Source organism: Styela clava, chromosome 4 (assembly GCF_964204865.1).
Source record: "Styela clava chromosome 4, kaStyClav1.hap1.2, whole genome shotgun sequence".
Lineage (NCBI taxonomy): Eukaryota > Metazoa > Chordata > Ascidiacea > Stolidobranchia > Styelidae > Styela > Styela clava.
Window position 1 is genome coordinate 16676590 of NC_135253.1, and position 19112 is coordinate 16695701.

The 19112-nt window shown below is 33.3% G+C and overlaps 2 protein-coding genes and 1 long non-coding RNA gene across 3 annotated transcripts in view; 1 reads left to right on the plus strand and 2 right to left on the minus strand.

The window, feature by feature from the left end:
- The window catches only part of LOC120326543 (uncharacterized), a 116456-nt gene that overhangs the window by 42971 nt on the left and 54373 nt on the right, over positions 1–19112 (minus strand). The window lies entirely within an intron of this gene.
- The window catches only part of LOC120327180 (tRNA (uracil-5-)-methyltransferase homolog A-like), an 82745-nt gene that overhangs the window by 30278 nt on the left and 33355 nt on the right, over positions 1–19112 (plus strand). The window lies entirely within an intron of this gene.
- On the minus strand, positions 13550–17423 carry LOC120327248 (uncharacterized). The gene is made up of 3 exons (XR_005567505.2): positions 17258–17423; positions 14431–14612; positions 13550–13943 (listed from the first exon to the last, which is right to left on the minus strand). It is a non-coding gene; the product is annotated as an uncharacterized LOC120327248 (long non-coding RNA).

Genomic DNA, 19112 nt, shown 5'->3' on the forward strand with positions numbered 1-19112 from the left:
AGCCATGATACTTTGCCAATATCAGAAGAGTTGGCGTATGTTAGCTACAAATCCTACTCTGTTGAGCTTAAATCAGATATTTCTACTGGGATGGTTGGCTATGTTGAGTTTCGCTTTATTCGAGACTAGTACTGGCTATCGGTGTCCAGTTGACTTCATATGGAGAAACTTGCAATATGAAAAGTAGTTGTTGTTACTGTTTTTAAATTTTTTATTCTTGGAATTATTTGAATACGTTAGTTAAAATGTAACGTTCTCTTAAGTGTCCAGTATTAGTATCGGAGTATGCACCGGCTAATTTTTTTCAAACTTTCTGATTGGAGCTGAAATTCTTAATGAGCAGAAGTTAAGTAAAATTTCTGTAGCAAAATTTTCTGCGGTACAAACTTTCTACGCAAATTTTTTTCAACGGAGTGAAAATTTCAAGCGATACCAACTAATATTTTCTATTTTTCGTAGTCTATTATCTAAATTGTATGGATTTGAAGTTGCAGTCAACTTTATTTTACACGGCGTGCAATCTTTGAGATAATAAACATTCGAATGTAGCAAGTAGAGTCGAGTTTTGAATAATTCGTAGAAGTATAGAAGTTCCAGACACTTCTTGGAATCTATCTGTAAGCAACACCTGGGGGAAATTTACGAGTAAGCTTTTCAATCTGAAAAGAATATTCTACTTCAGACTCTCGTTTTGCAATAAGCGTTAGCTAATAAGCAAAAGTTCTGCATTTTTAATTTGTGAATTCGTCTCACCGGAAAATCTCAACATAAAAGTTGTTAACTTTGATATTGGCTGCCTATTTATTTTTTTCATAAACTAGATTACGGAAAAAAACTTTGTATATTGTTTCAACTTTTTTTTTATTAATTGAAGCTGCCATAAAACTTTATACTTGAAATGGGATCAGGAAAGATTCCATCAAATCTTTTCCAAGCATTAGTTACTACTAAAATCGTATAAAATAAAGTATATATTGGATTTTCCTAGCAAGTTGAACAAGTATTCATCTGAAAATATTATTAATAAAATTGCCAAACTTATTGAAAAATTACTGATTTGAATATATATTTCAGCACACTATAACGTTAATTATCAATTACTGAACCATTTTGCTGCTTTATACACACAAAAGTTGAAAAGAAGTAGAGGGAAAGAAAAAGCTGTTGAAATTCCTCCACACGTTGCAGTAGTTGTAGTTGCTGTAGTAGTAGTAGTAGTTGTAGTAGTGGATGCTACGCATGCTGCTTCCGAGGCTTCATAACCAGATTTACATGCGCATTTTCCTGTCGAGGTGTTGCATTCCGAGTTGGCGTCACCATTGGTTGTGCAGTCGGAGGTCGCTGCACATGCTCTCTCAACACAAGCTGTTGCCCCAGGGATCTGATTTACTGGACATGCGCACTGTGATGATACGCAGTAGAGAGTGCCGGATCCACAAGTAGATGCGATTGTAGCTGTTGTGCATGCTTTGGGTGTACACGATCCAGATGTAGCGTCGGCATCGGAAAGAAATCCACAGGTGCATCCGGTGGTTCCCGTTGTAGCACAATAAGAATGAGCTTCGTTGATAAAACAATCTCTGTCACCATTGCTGCAGCTACGACGTACACAGGCAGTGTGTGACGTATCAACAAAGTTATTTTTGCAGTTGCAAACGGCGGTCGTGGGAGCCGTATTGCAGTAACTTTCTGGTTCGGTGCAGTCACTAGCACCACTAGGGCATGCTTTTGCTTCGCAGTCAGTAGTTGCGCCATTGGGCTGTAAAATTAGTCATGAAAAATAAATTAATTCTGTATCTTGTAACTGCATTTGCAAAATAGTTTTGGTATCAACTGGATCTAATGCCAGCTAATACCATAGCTATTTCTAGGGGTTTGACATAGAGTTGTGTTAGAAAATCTGTTGTACATCACTTTAATACAAAAATCGAAAACATAATATGTTAAATAGCTCTTCAGTTTGCAATCTGCATGATTAAAGATTCTCCGGTAATGAGCTCACTTCAGTTTTGGTATTACTTGAGGTGAATGAAAATAAATTATATCTTTCGTTATATCTTGAATTTTATTGTTTAAGCTGAGTCCATTAGCAAAAACTCACATAAATATTTTGATAATTTGAGTGCTCAAGTACTTTTTGATTATTCTTACCGTATAATTGACATTACACACGCAAAGTGGAGTAGGAGTAGTAGAATCACACGTATCTGCGTTTGGTTCGCCTGTACATGTACCACCTGCGCCTGAGCAAGTTCCGTCCAATTGACTTAGACCTGTTAGTAACAAAAAAATTGCCGTCTTTTTCATGAATTTATTGTCAATACGTTATTTCTAAATAAAACTTTACTACACAATCTGACAACTGAATCTTTTGACTGCAGACTAAAGTATAAAATTGTTTTAAAAGTTTTAAATTTTACTCATAAATGATTCCTACAATATTGAATTTTACGACTCAATTATTTTAGGTTTGTGTTTATTTTGGCATTTTGACTACATCTGCTATTTTAAAAACTTATTCAATATTTTGAATCAATAAATGTAGTTTTGTAAAGGAGAAAACAGGTCAGATGAAATTTTTGCAATCTCATTTACATAAAGAATATTTTTATAAATGAATTTAGTGTAAACTAGGTACGAGAATTTTTTTTCAATATTGAAATACTTCACCTCCTCTTGCCATGAGCAAAACACACACGATTGAAATCAAAATCTTCATTCTCTTCGTTTTCGTTTTATTTCTGGATTAAAATTACTCGAGTGCTAGCTGGTTTATTCTGCAAGTACTAAATTTAAAATATGTATTAAACTTAAATTGAGTTTTAAAAATTATAAACCTTGAATAGTGATTTTTTGGGGGGGATTGCGGGTACTTTATGCAAAAAACCTAACAAAAAACGTAAAGCTCTAGTAATAATACTCTTCGCCCACAAATATTATAAAGCAATACTTATTTGATCAAATGCAAAATAAATTGTGGCGCTTATGGCAGCTAATATTTGCATCTCTTAGTTAGTAATAAGACTTTTTTCATATTTTATGTCGGTTTGAAAATGCCCTCTGAATTGGATATATAGTTGTTAAATTTTTCAAATGAAAAATAAAAGTTTATCAGCGGTATCGTTTAGAGGCCGCGCTTCGTCATATTGTTATTTAGGAACCTAAAAAAGGCAAAAATAAAATATTTCCAAGCATTTCATACGCAATCTCTTCATAATGGTTTTAAATAGCTCTACTGTTCCGAAAAGATCAACAATTGATAAGTCAGTATTAGCAAATATGACATTGTTATCTATGACTTGGGCAATATACCAATTGAATCTTACTAGAGAACCTCTGCACCACAACATAATATAATACATAACTATAGTTATGTTCCATCGGCTCGCTATGTCTGTTGTACTATAGTCTTACAAATATGGTACGGTTCACAACCGTTATATATACTCATATTCGCGTTGATAAATATGGTAAAAAAAATTGTTATTCCTATTCCCTTCTAATGTTTTTCTTATTTTTTCGTGCGTTTTCAACCGTTATATATACTCGTATTCGCGTTAATAACTATGGTAGAAAAAGATTATTATTCTTATTCCCTTCGAATGTTTCTCTTATTTTTTCGTATGTTTTGCGTGACAACGTAGACGGATTCGCACTACTGGATATTTGGATCGCACGAAATGCCCCGTTGAAAAGCGCACCTTGACAGCACAAACCTGATTTTAATTTTCTTCAAATTCTTCTTGGAGATCCCTTGAATGTGTTACCCATGTTTCAAAAAGTGTTTAAAGACCTTGTATCAAGTTGGCATGGCAATCTAAAAGGATACACAAGGTATCAACATAACATGAGCGATGCTGAAAAAAATTCAATTTGTTATTTTTGCCCATCCACCTAAAATTAATCCACGAAATATTGTTACCATATTCATGCTGGTGTTAGAGCCTGAATATGCTTAGCTAAAATTATTAGGTTCTATTGTGATCAAATGTGAAATCTGATAACAGGTATATTGGAGGCCTTTCCACTCACCAGTCCTTTTTCCTGTCAAGTTCAATCGCTCTGAAATATACTATTAGATTTTTATATTTTTAAAATTACGTGTGGTAGGTACAATGTGTTTTCAATTGAAAAATGAAAGCATTCATTTCTCTTACCAGTTAGAGAAACGGTATGCTTGTCTCTTGTTGTGTTATTTATTCTTAGTATCTTGGCTGCCATAGAAAACTTCTATAGAAAACATAGGCGGATAGTGACGACCGTTAGTATAAAAATAATATATATATACACAATAGTCTGGTAGCTATGGGATACACACCAACTTAAATTATATTTCAGAATATATCGGCCAATAGAATTCTAAAATTACGTTTCAATATTCTACTTATTTTTATTTATAATATCTAAGTTACGGAAATGAAAATTTTAAAAGTTGCGAAAAATTGTTGAAGATAATTTCAGAAAAAATATTCCCTTGTTAATATTTACAAAACTAAAACAAGAAATAATAGTCTTATCGTAGCTGGATCATTTTCTAAATTTGGTCTCAGTATGTTGATCCCTCGTTGTTGGTACAATATATCATTTTTTTTAAATTCCCAAACAAGAAGTTTTCTAGAAGTTTTAATCTGAGCTTAGTTGGAAATTATTAGAAAAAAAACTTAAATGTTATTCCCAATTACCATTCGTATGTCCTTCTCCGTTTAAGGCTTTATCTTGAACATAATTAAATATATTGCAATTAGATTTTAACGCAATCGTGCTAATGGGTAAGGCTGGTCATGAAGTCCGCTATTCGAATGTGTTTTCTTTACTTCTATGATACGCAAAGCACGGCAATTGGAAAGCATAAGGGCGAGATGTTCCTTTTATCCCATGGTTACACCAGTTTGTAGAACAATGATTCACTCGTCCAAGCATGAAGAATATTATAATTTAGATTTGGAAGTTGTTTTTAAGTAGAGAAATAATTTTGGTAACAAATATGGATTTTTATAACATTGTTGACGACGTTACGGCGGGGCTTATACGACTTTACTTTCGTTTATCCAGCAGATTTTCTCTATGAATAAAAATGTTTTACTCAATAGTTGAAAAATGACATTTATCCGCTTGAATTGATTTCAAAGGAGAATATTAACAAGTAAAGTTGTCTATGAAATTCATGTAATCATATCATGCCTCATAGTGTGTTGAACGTGAATTTTGATTTCAAATATAAATTTATAGCTTATGCATATGGTTTTATCCAGAGATTTTTTATTTTCATTTACTGCCTGTGTGTATGAATATTCTATGTATCGTAGTGATAAGATTTATATTTAGAGTGGAAATCGAATGAAACTCATGTCGTTGGATGATTATTTAACAAAACAAATTTATGCGTTATGTATATGGTATGGCGCCGGTCACTGGTACAGGTCCTTGGACTCGTAGGTGAAGCGATAACATGGGTAAGGGTGGGTGTACAACACTGATCGTACATGCGAATCCATGGGAAAAGTCAACATATGAAAATAAATACAATATACCCTCATTTACAGAGAAATATTCACTTAACGTGGCTTTAAATGAGAGGAAGATTTGCGCTTTAAAAGCGGTCGTGTAATACATGCAGTTGTTTGCTACAAGGTTTTATGCTTACAAATCCAATTTTATTGCGCTCGGCGGTCCAAATAATTTGTAGAAGTCAATTTTTCTACTTTTGAAATTTTATTCCATGTATATATTTCAAAAAAATTACCGCCGAACTTCGGCGCGTCGACGTAACCTTTAAAGAAAGAACCTTTATGAATTTACTGTATAGTTTCATCAAGAAACTAAAAATGTGTTATAAAAGATGGAAGTAGGATACTTGTGTGTAGACCCCCGTATATTGATATCAAAATGAACATAGTTTCAATCTTCAATCAAAAAATAAATGAGCGTACATCAGTCAGTCGCTGGAGACTTCTAAAGGTGCGTTTCCAGTACTATGTGTAACGAACAATGACCCATGCTATTAATGGTCTTCTATACTGCTGAAATCTGCTAAAATCATGAAACTTCGAAGTTGTACAAAAATATCTTTTCTAGTCATTAAAAAGAGTTTCTATATTTTATCCTGATTGAGATATCATTTTAATTTTGTTGTTCCATCTAGCGATCTACTGATACTGACAAAGATATTGCCAAAATGGGCCTATAACGATTTCTAATATTTGATAGTGGTCAATATTTCATGATAAAAAAATCTGACGTGTGGAATAATGACTTTAAGTTTAATCTCACATATCGGTCATGGAAAAAAATAGTTGAAAAAACATTAACAATGGTTGAAAAGTTGAAATAAAAAAGTCATAAAAAATTCATCTGATATTTTTCAAAATTAAATCTTTTTTCTTGTTAACCAGATTTACTGATAAAAATTGACGAAATGAATTCAGTGATATTTCTCTGCGTTCTCAACCTAACGTTCGTAACGTTCAACCAGTCGGTGTAGAATTGAATTAATAATAACAAAAGATACGAGTCGACTTATCCTGAGCCATATATGGGACAATGTAAAATATTCCTCGATCATTCGGAGATAAGGAACTCATTCAAACCTAATCTTACACTCGTTGAATCATTTTGAATCTACTCGCTGCTTCCTATCCGATTTTCGATCAATCAAGTTAATAGTCAATACAACACCATTCTTTTCACAATTTTTTAATTCATAGTATAGTATTTTAATTCAAAAATTTCTTATGATTCTTTGGTCTTCGCAGTAATATCTTGTTTTGTCTGAAGAATTCAATATAATATATTTCAAAGTATAATTATTGTACTTGCTATTTTGTGGAAAGAAATTATGTTATTCTTATCTAAAATCGTTAGGTGGTTTATTAAACAAAATATTGTTTGAATGCAAAATTTCGGTAGGATATTGTGTATTTATTGACATTAAAAAAAAAAAAAATTCAAACTAGCTTAAACACGAACTCGTGTAACATACAATAAATTTGAAAGTGAAATGTGTTTCTTCTAATCTGCAGCTCAATTGGCCGACAGCTCGAGTGACCAATTCATGTTTGAACTGAGTAATATCAATGTTTCATTTTCTATTTCTTTTTGTCGATGAATAAATTAATTAGTACCCGATTAATAATCATAATCAAAAAGTAGTTATATACAAAAAGTAGGCGATTCTTTGTGTAGAAGCAACATTCATGACTGTATAATGAATGATCTGTTTTCAATCATAAGTAAATAAGAACAATATAGAGGTCAGCTGAGTACAGTACCGTTAAATATCCTAATTAGATATAAATTGCGATTGCCAAATTCGGAACACTTCATATAGATTGATTGAAAATTTGTAAAATGTTTATTTAAGCGAAAATAAATACTAATAGCGTCAACTAAAAGGTCGGTTCGGAGGTTAAATTCACCTGATCAGTCAAACGGTGACCGTACATTTCAACCCACGTACATTTGAACCCATGCGTATATCCACGGGTTCAATCTATATGCGGGTGCTAAAACCCATGGGTTAGGGTTAGTATGGGTTTAACTATCCGTGAAACAAAAAAAATTCCATAGGTGCAATAGCATACAGGTGCAATTGTCATGGGTTCAAATGTAATGGAACCCAGTCAAACAGTATCCATGAAATCTTCACTTTTCATCTGTATGTAGCGGGATGAATAAAGTTTATAGATACGTTCCTGTAACGTGATTTCGAAAAATTTGCTAGCTTACTAATTCATAGACTTTTAATAGAAACTCAATGGAAATAGTAGAACTGATTATTAGGCGAGATAATTTTAAATGTTGGATACTGAAGTTTAGTGTTACGATTTGTATTTTATTGTTTCACGTATATTTTACGTTAATAGAGGTGCGGGGAAATATAAATCGTATATGGCATAATAAAGAAAGATATAAACTGAGTAAACCCTAGCTTAATATTTAAGGATAAAAATTATCTTAGGTAGATCTCTTTTGGAAAAAGGGATATTTGTCCAATGCTATAATATCAGATATCACTCGTTTGATGAAATTTATTCCGGTTGAAAATTTAAACTACCGGGTCCGAAACCAAATGATCATATTACAAACACTATTATGTTGGTAAGTTTTCTGCTTTTTTCATAAAGCGTCAAGGAATGTTTCATTTTTTTAAATGATTGAGGTCTTCCAATTGTTATTTTTAGTCAGTCAATACATTGTTTTTTTTATATCCTGGAAAAATACAGACAATAATAGAGGTAGCGGATTCACAGCACAATACGACAATTTACAATACAGTCGTCGTTAGAACAACAGATTTCGCGTCTACAACAAATCGGTAGTTGTGGCGACATGTTTTATAAAAGCGTGCCTCGGCTTGCTCACAGTGATCTTATTATCGCCCATCGTGCGATCTAGGACCGATTTCAAAGGAACAAAATAACACCCCGCGATGGGAAATCTTTTCATGGGTATGGGGTTGCTGTTTTTACAACAAAAGAGCGTCTTAGCGTTTTGAACGCATGTTTTGTTTTCTGTTGTTATTTCACGCACAGACGTATTTCGTTTTTGTAACCATATACCGTAATCTTTGAAATAATAACACTCTTTTTGTTGTATTTTTAGGTTGCTTAGCGATCTTTGACTTTATCAGAGCTGGGTCAAACCATCACGAGATTTGCTGAATGATTTTGCAATTGTACATTGAGAAATCATAAATCATACGCACTTATTCGTTTGTGACCCATATAGAAGTAAATCGTCTTGGCCACATTCCGTAGCATTAGACCCATGATGGTGGGACATACAAACGAACGTACATGTAATTAAATTTAATCGTCATTGAATTAGCGTAAAAAATAAAAAAAAATTAATAATATCAGATATAGAATATCAATGCTCAGTGTTTGTACAAACTTTGAAAATATATAATCCGGATACACCTCCATAGCACTCCAAATTATGAACGCATGGCAGCCAAATTAATATATCACTGCCCTTCCCCAGTGCATGAAGAATGATTACTATGGTAACATCAAGAACATGATTGGCTGAATCTGTACGAAAACGCTACCCAAACGCTGATATAATTAAGAGAATTAATAAAGTCAAAGAAGAAACAATGTTATTTTCGCGACTTCTCACCAATTGATAATTAACCCTGAAGTGACTTCATCTTCGAATCGTGTACCGTCAAGACACTGCGACACCCGTAACTTGATATGACAGAGAAAAAATTGATAAATTAAACGGGATTTCAAAGTGTCACTTTAACCAAGTAAAGATCTTTATATTATCTTTTTATTACAAGTCAAACTTTCCATAATACATTGTCCGTATCACTTGTCGCATTGCGTTTTCTGAAGATTTCGAAACAAACCTTGTTGACACAGAAATGAAACTATATAAGATTAGACTTTCTGTTTGAGGGTAAATGTAGAAACATTCGAATTCAAAATTTCATATTTGATGTGTGCCTATAATTTCTTGATATTTTATAAAAATGTAAATGCTATTTATCGACAACATCACGACGATGCAATAAAAAGATTATTTATTTTTCGGTTAAATGTAACAATACTCGGTAGCTTGATTTTTACTGATTCTATGCGGAGTTGTCGGTTCAGTTCATATTTTTTTATTTATCTATTTTCAAGAGTGTCACTGAATTATTGCATATATTACAAATTAGGTATATTGATATGCTACGTATATGTCCCGACTTCGAGATGTAAGTCCTTGATGACCTCGACGGATTCGGAACCATGATATTTAATACATTAGGGACGAAAGGTTTGTTGTGTAATTATGATATACATACTCATTGTTGAATATTTTTTTTCGTGTTAAAACAAAAATTGTTATATAAAGCCCGTTGTACAGTACAATCAATGCACCGACAATAGTAGTCAATACATGATTCGAAACAAGGTACATAAAAACAATATTATAATATAATACATTGTTTCGAAAGAATTTTGCCACCTGCAAACATTAATTAAAAAAATACTGACAAAACAATTTATATTAGACACTATGTAGAATGTGCAGAAAATCTAGTAATGTACACCAGTCGCTGATATCGAGTATACCCACGGGACTATTATTAATACAGCCAAAAACATTTCAATTCATTTCAAAAGATAAGTTTCTTTCAATATTGTGATATCGTATATTGCTTAGAGTTGTATCAATATTCAACGAAGCATGAGTTGATTACGCCAGATGTGTTAAATGGAGCTGGCAATATGATCTCAATAAAATAATATTGACTTTACTCTCTTCACATTCGTATTTTTCAACGGCTTTTAACTTTGATCAGACCAACATATCAGTTCATCTATAAAGTTATGCTATAGTAACGGTGTGTCTGTTATGACAACGAAAGCTTTAGTAGCTAAGCGTAGGTTATGGGATAAACTACAACACATGACCGAATTTATTGATAGCAAATAGGGAAATATATATATATATATATATATGGGTTCCAACACTAAAATTGACAGTAGTATGGTCCGTGGGAACGCGCATATGAAAAAAATCTAATAATCTCTCATCCTGATTATTTCAACTAGTAAACACCTCATTTTGTAACATTTTTGTTTTATTGTATATACAATATATTTATGTATGGAGAGATTTAGTCATAAAACAATACTGCAAGTTTTAATGAAGCTTTATGCACTTGCATTTTTCCGAAATGTCTCAAAACATCACAAGCTGCATATATAAGAGAACACCATGCATTACATTTTATGTGTCAGCTTTGCTTTCGGGTGTATTGCTTGTGATGTCGTTCGACTTTGCTTGATTATTGCACGAAATGTTCACCAAAATGAAATACAGATATAAATATGATTTATTTAAAAAAATACATATATGCTCGGAATATTTTGTCCTAATAAAAAGTCATTTGACTTAGTCGAGAACCCAAAACAAAAATGAACAACACAGTGTTTTATTGTCATGGAGACGCAATTATCGATATTTATTCAAAAAAGGGTTTACATTGAATTCAAATATCTCTTATTCAAAAAATTTACATCAACTGTTCATTTGTGCCTTGTTCTTTATTATAATCGTTGTAAGTTGGAATGAACACAAACACTTTTATTTGGATAATAATAAACGACCTTTGAAAAGCTGGAATGACAATTGTAGAGGACATGTAAAAAACATTTCCCAGGAATGATAGCGTCTGGGACGGATCTGATTTGCGTACATGTTCAAACAGCCTGAAACATGAAGCAAAGTTTGAGCTTCCCCTCTCTACCCATCTATTGAGAAGTTTTGATTACCAAAAATAGGCCAGAATATAGATTAAGATTCAAATATAATAACTGTAAACAATGTCATTTTACCTCGTTTTTAACAGTGATTTATAGAAATCAGAACCAATTGTTACATGCCATCTGTATTCTATTCACTGATGATTTGAAGGACGCGGCGTCCTTGAACAATTGCGAAACGGAATTTGATACTGGTGAACACGCTATGCGAAACGAAACCGTGAAGGTTTCAAAAAATTACAATGTCAATATTCGACAAGGTACCGCATGAAACGTATCTAATATAACATCTCACTCTTTCACCGTGCACTGAAATATCGACTGTTTTGTTTTGAAATATATTTTGGTGCTAGAGAAATTATACAAATGAAATTTGCAAGGTCTGTGATAATATGAACTATAAAGGTTAAACTGGAATACCTTGATGTTCTTGATCATTCTACGAATACAAATTTCCTATATATATAACGAATAGATAGAACAAAGATGCAGATATGGTTGTTTGCTGTATTTACTAGTTATAAAATAAATACTATCGAAATGGAGTTAATCATATTTTCTCTATTTCCCTACGTACGTCATTTGATTTATACGACTCTTTAGCCCCTCGTAGTGATGAATGTGACTTGAATGCTGCGGCACATGACAGCCGCCATTTTTCACAGCAGAGCAGCTTGCCTTCAAACTCTACACGCCGCATCGCCAATACCCCCGAAAATTGTAAGTTACAATCCAAACTCACCCTGTTTGCTGATGGAAAGGTGATTTCTTTGTTTTGGTAGTATAAGCGTCACGAATAAAAACCCGTTTTCAACCAAAACAGCTGTTGAAAATGATATAATCCATGGTTTTACTTCGGTAAAACGATTTGATATTTGCCATATATATGACTTGCATCAAAATATATCATACCTATTTTTTGCACATTCATTTTGATTCGGACTTTTCGAGAATGTGCTACCACCTCCCTCATTTAATATATCTCTTTCGTCCTCAAGAGGGCGATATTGCTCACTTTAAGTATCAATGGCTTAGATTAGACCAGCATTTCCCAAAAGGTGTACCACGGCGCACTTGTTGCTAATTTTGTGAGCTACAGTTTATTCATATGTTGAACCAAGTTAAGAGAACATGAGTGATTCTTTTAGCATTTCAAAGAAAAATCAGAAAGAGGGTAGGGAGAAGAATTGATCTTCTGCTTTTATTTTTTGGGCCTACATGATTACAAACTTTAAAAGACATAAAGTACACATTAACGATCACAAAATCGAGTTTTATTTAAAAGCAGCATTTTTTTCATATGAGTGCGACGTGTTTTTTTTCCCCTGATAATTTGGCGCCGCACGAATATAAAGTTTGGCAAAACTATCGGGTTTCCCTGAAATTAAGACTGGGTCTTATTTCAATTTTCTTCCGAAAAATAACACTGGGGCTTATATATATTTTAATTTATCAAAAACAAAATTACTAAGTAGAGAAATACGACATTTTCAAATATACAAACCATGAAAACCAATATCCATTTACTTATAAATAACACGTTTTTATTCAAAATAACTGCAAAACATAGATATCAATCATTTAAAACTTTTTCCTGCTATCGCGAAGTCTATATAAAGTCATCCGCCATAAGTTGTTAATGTAGTGGTTTTTGTACTGATCCTTATGATTTCCACAGCTATAAGTTGGCCATGGCCGCCTCATTTTCTTTATTGTTTTTAAAAATGTTGTTTACTATTACACGGAGGTTGCCGGATATGCTCATCAGCATTATTGCGTCACAACAATATTTCATAGACGCATAGAGGCAACAAGCCGGACGCGGGTCGGGGAACCTTGTGGGATTTTGGGATGACCAGTGACTAGACATGAGCGTATTTACTGCCAGGTGGCCTGGACAGCTTATTTTGCTGCCATAGTCTAGTCCAGGTGTTTCATCCAGACTATCTGCTGGAAATGTTGCTGAATATGAAAATCACCGGCTAAAATGAATACGCAATTCCCTACCCCCGCGTATTATTCGTACCTGAAAATAATGCTTAAAACGAATCCGTATTATTTATGTCCTTGTAAAACTCTTGCAGTCTAGCGCCTCGGACAAGACTAAAGTATACCTATCCATGCCTCCAAATATGACTAACCATAAACTATCTCCTCCTCTCGATCTGGGGCCACCGTACACTTATGAATGGATTACCATAAGATGCGTTATTCCATGTCTGCACCATAAAACTATCTAATCTCAGATCTTTACTATGCAGCCATTAATTAATTGAACACTGCAATATTTGTCTTTGGTTTATTGCATCATCATAGGCTACAAATTTTTCTTATTTACAACTTAGTATTATGAATTCTACTTGGTGTCGTTTTGTTTCCAGAGCAGCGTGTCATCCATTCCGACGCAAAGACACATGAATAAATGAGAAAAGCAATCACACACAATATCGAGGGTGTTATTCTGAAAAGTAACTAACATAAACTTCGGTTGCTTAAAACAATTCAAGTGGTATTGAATTATGAAATGTGATAATTAGAATAACGTTCACGAGGACAATATTAACACGACATAAAATACGATAAATATAAAAGTTGTTCTACGCGTCAAAACAGTGTTATATAAGTTGAATGACTTTATACATATTCTTTATTTTTTTCTTCAATAAAAGATGCATTTTCCTGAAAAATAAAGAAGCCAGATTTTGCCAAAACGATGATTTTCTGTGTTATTTCAAATGATAATTTATTATGTACAAGACTACAAATAAAATATAACTTATAACTGGTATGAATAATATGTCCGACATTTAATAAAGCTGTATTAATATAAGAAATAATTTTGTTAAAATTTATTATAATATATATACATTACTATGATAAATATCCGATTTTGTGACTAATAATAATATTATTCATTATTATTCAATTTTCGTTGAATTAAAAACTTTGACGCTAACGATGTACAACAAGAACATCTCAGCAGATATACCATCATATCAAAAATAATTTCAGTCACCAATTACGAATTTCGTCCAGTTTTTGATCGATAGCTAGCCACTGCCATCAAAATATTTATCCACAAATTATACTTCTTTATTTTCCGTATTATAGGAAGGAACTTAACACGCTGCTCACAGCATTTATTCCAGTGATGTTTTACACTTACCAATAATTAGAACAACAAGCGAGCTGTTTGCGCTACTAATAGCGATGCGACGACAATACTGACTTTGCCTTGAGCCACAGTTGCATCCCCAGTGGTTGTTGTTGCCTTTGAAGCAGGTGTAGTTACCATTGCAGAAGATTTTGCAACAGTTGTTGCCATAGTTGCATTTTGTGCTTTAACATCTGAAAAACAATGATGATTACATTTTATAAATCTTGATAAAGTATATAAAGCTTATGTTTTTGGTACACAAAAGTAAAGCGACAAATATATGGATTGCACAGCCGATAGAATATAATCTGTGAAACCATATGGCAATTCGAGTAAGATAAATAAGCAGCTCAATTATTGTTTTAGCTTAACGATTGCTATACGTGGCAAGAAATACGCCAAAAATTTTCCAGACGGCTTGTAATTTTTACCGGAAAATGAATAAAATGATAATACAATTGAAAACTTATGACTGGTAAGAAAAACCCATAAAAATTCCACTTGATCACGAGTTTTTCATTTATTTTCTCATATTGATTACATGCATATTTTGGCCTCGAACGCAAAACAAAATTTAGAGAGAATCACATGCCTCACGATACCAACCGAACAACCTCAGCCATATTATTATCCTCAGTCGTCATTCAAGTGAAGAGGAAAAACGTGAACACGATCACACAGCTAGAATTTACTGTTTCACTCATATAAACTCTCAACGACAGATAAAATCGAAGTTTACATTTGTGTGGAATTTGATCTTCTTCAAAGCATTAACGCTATGCAAATATATGATTGATGTAACCTTTTTAATTATTTCCGATGCAAGAGGAAGGTGTTTCTGACACGGCTTGCCAGCATCAAGCTATCTATATCAATATTGCGCTTACATAATTGACGCCACCGTTGTAAGAAAATCTTGAATCAAATTTTCGTTTGATGTTGAATCATTCAATAGAATATTGAGGAAATGAGATTGTGCGCGTATATACTGCCGGATCATTGAAACTCAGACTTTGTTTAAAACTCAACTCCCGCGAGATTTGCTTCCTCTTCTGAGCAATCATAATTTGTTCTGCGTAAAATTTTGTGAAAAGTGAGCTGAGCAAACTGCTATGTTTTACTCCGCCTTTCATGGCAGCGATGATACAATTGAAAAATTATGACTGGTAAAAATTTCACTCGATCATAAGTTTTTCATTTATTTTCTCATATTGATTACTTGCATATTTTGGCCTCGAACGCAAAACAAAATTTAGAGAGAATCACATGCCTCACGATACCAACCGAACCTTAGTCATATTATTATCCACAGTCGTCATTCGAGTGAAGAGGAAAAACGTGAACACGATCACACAGCTAAAATTTACTGTTTCACTCATATAAACTCTCAACGACAGATAAAATCGAAGTTTACATTTATGTGGAATTTGATCTTCTCTAAAGCATTAACGCTATGCAAATATATGACTGATGTAACCTTTTTAATTATTTCCGATGCAAGAGGAAGGTGTTTCTGACACGGTTTACCAGCATCAATCTATCTATACCAATATTGCGCTTACATACTTGACGCCACCGTTACAAGTAAAATGTTGAATCAAATTTTCCATTAATGTTGAATCATTCAATAGAATATTGAGGAAATGAGATTATGCGCGTATATACTGCCGGATCATTGAAACTCAGAATTTGTTTAAAACTTAACTCCCGAGAGATTGGCTTCCTCTTCTGAGCATTTATAATTTGTTTTGCGTAGGATTTTGTGAAAAATGAGATGAGCAAACTGCTATGTTTTACTCCGCATTTCATGGCAGCGATGATACAATTGAAAAATTATGACTGGTAAAAATTTCACTCGATCATAAGTTTTTCATTTATTTTCTCATATTGATTACTTGCATATTTTGGCCTCGAACGCAAAACAAAATTTAGAGAGAATCCCATGCCTCACGATACCAATCGAATCTTACCCATATTATTATCCTCAGTCGTCATTCAAGTGAAGAGGAAAAACGTGAACACGATCACACAGCTAGAATTTACTGTTTCACTCATATAAACTCTCAACGACAGATAAAATCGAAGTTTACATTTATGTGGAATTTGATCTTCTCTAAAGCATTAACGCTATGCAAATATATGACTGATGTAACCTTTTTAATTATTTCCGATGCAAGAGGAAGGTGTTTCTGACACGGTTTGCCAGCATCAAGCTATCTATATCAATATTGCGCTTACATAATTGACGCCACCGTTACAAGTAAAATGTTGAATCAAATTTTCGTTTAATGTTGAATCATTCAATAGAATATTGAGGAAATGAGATTGTGCGCGTATATACTGCCGGATCATTGAAACTTGGAATATGTTTAAAACTTAACTCCCGAGAGATTGGCTTCATCTTCTGAGCATTCATAATTTGTTCTGCGTAGAATTTTGTGAAAAGTGAGCTGAGCACTCCGCATTTCATGGTAGTGAGTGAACGAATTGGTTCGTTATTTGGCCAGTCTAATGTCATCCGCATGATTGAGGAAACCAAATGTCGTCTATATGCTTGTAGAGCTATACGGATTGTGTACCTGAACTTGTGCTTGCTGGAGAGATATCAGACATTTTACATCCACACAAAACCAATGGCTAATCTACGCATTCTACGGGAATCTGTTTAACATCCAGTTTCTTAACTAGTGCTAATTGATCACCCGGGTATAGGATATATTATTTAGAATAACATCTAAATTTAAATTCCGACGCTCCGTTGCAGTTCATATTCGGCTGTTTGTAAAACGGAATGTTTCTTGGTAATAAACAGTAAGATAAAATAAAACATACTCACCCATAATCGTGCCAAGTAAGATGACGAGAATTACGCAACTATATTTCATGTTGATAAATGAAAATGGACTTCAATCGTCAAGGAAAGATGTAAAAAATATAATTCTAAGTTATTCGTCAATAGATAAAGCAAATTATCCAACTGGAAAAAATTAGCTCGAACATAGTCAAATCATACGTTTCAGATTTTTTTTTCTAATTTGCCTGTCTATAGCTGACAATAAATAATAGTGGAGGTATATTTTAGGAATATGACTCGAAATTCGGTAAATTATAAAATTAAAATCGAATTTATCCATCCCCTCCATCTGTAGGCTACATTGTAAACTGCGATCGGAATTTATTCGGCTTGTATCTGGCCAAATTCTTTATCGCATCCGCCACTCGAGCAAGTGCTGACGCGATCTCTTATTGGCAATGGGCGGTTTTGCGTTGATTGCTTTCTCTCTATTCTCAATCTCGAAAAGAAGAGGACACGACGTACACCAAATATGGGCATCATGTTTTTGCATAACTGAATGTCTTTCTCATTTCCTCATAGCTTTTGACATTAATCACTACCCACTCGAAAATATAACACATATGGTCACATGTATACGTTGTATATATCACTAACAAAGCTACATATATATAACCCAATCCAAAGACAATAAGAAAATTAAAAGAAGAAATTTCCAGATCGACCTGAACAATAGTGTGCTTCTTCGTAGCAAAACGCTGAAAAATTAGTGTTTCGTGAAATTTTATTAAAAGAAGCTAAATCTGATAAAAAATAATCTTTAACGAATTAGGTTGCCTTGTTCCCAATACCGCGTTCCTGATATCAGATATGGTTTAGAGGAGTTGGGATATTACAATCTTTGCTCAATTGTTCACAGCGATCGTGTACTTGATAGAAATCACTAGCTTATGATACCCTGATGTTGGTACGACAACAGCGGATTTTGATGACTTTCAAAAATATTTCTATGCAGTTGATCCATTGCATGTTTATCCGGTTTACGTGATACGGGGAGTTTTGATATACAAAACGATTTTTTGAGCAGACTCTGTAGGTTATGCTATGGCATGAATGAGAAAGTACATATTGTTTTCAATGTCGTTAAACAATTGAATCATCCTATATTCAAATATCAATTTTGAGACGGGTAAAAATGATTGGCAAATGTGTTAGGTATATTGTTTCATTTTATACGAAAAATGACATTTTGAGAGTTCCCTCTTCTTAGTGTGTGAAATGAAGCACCCAAATATTTCGAAATAATTTTCAGCAGTGACGTGAGGATGATATAACAAAGTGGCTGGCCTATCCGTTCTCTATATACTGATCATTTTTAATGTTAGATCAATATTAAGTATAATCTCGTATCAACGCACACGGGTGCGCAGTCTAAAATGGCGGGCACACAACATCGACTTCAACTAAATCTTGATAAACATAATTTTCGCCAAGAAACTCTCCAAATCATGCTATTCTTACGAAATACGTGACCTATGCTACTTCATATCATCTCGACCTACTGATATTTCTACCCTAAAGTAAAACATAATCATTTGAAGTATTCATAGTCGCAACTTCAAAGAATATTGGCAAACTATAGTTTTAAGGAGTCGAATTATAGTGTGGCAGCCACTATGATAAATCTCACATGGATTGAAATATTGTTCCTAATGAGACACAATAACTTATTATTGTTTAATAAAGTCTACTGTATTGCTGCCTACATTTATTGTCTTTTTTTACAAATTTGACCATTTTAATCCTTGGAAAACGTACACTCGTTCAGCTAGATTACTCTTGCTGTTAATTTTCATGAGGTGTTTATTTTCCTATATATAATATGAGTGTTAGTATA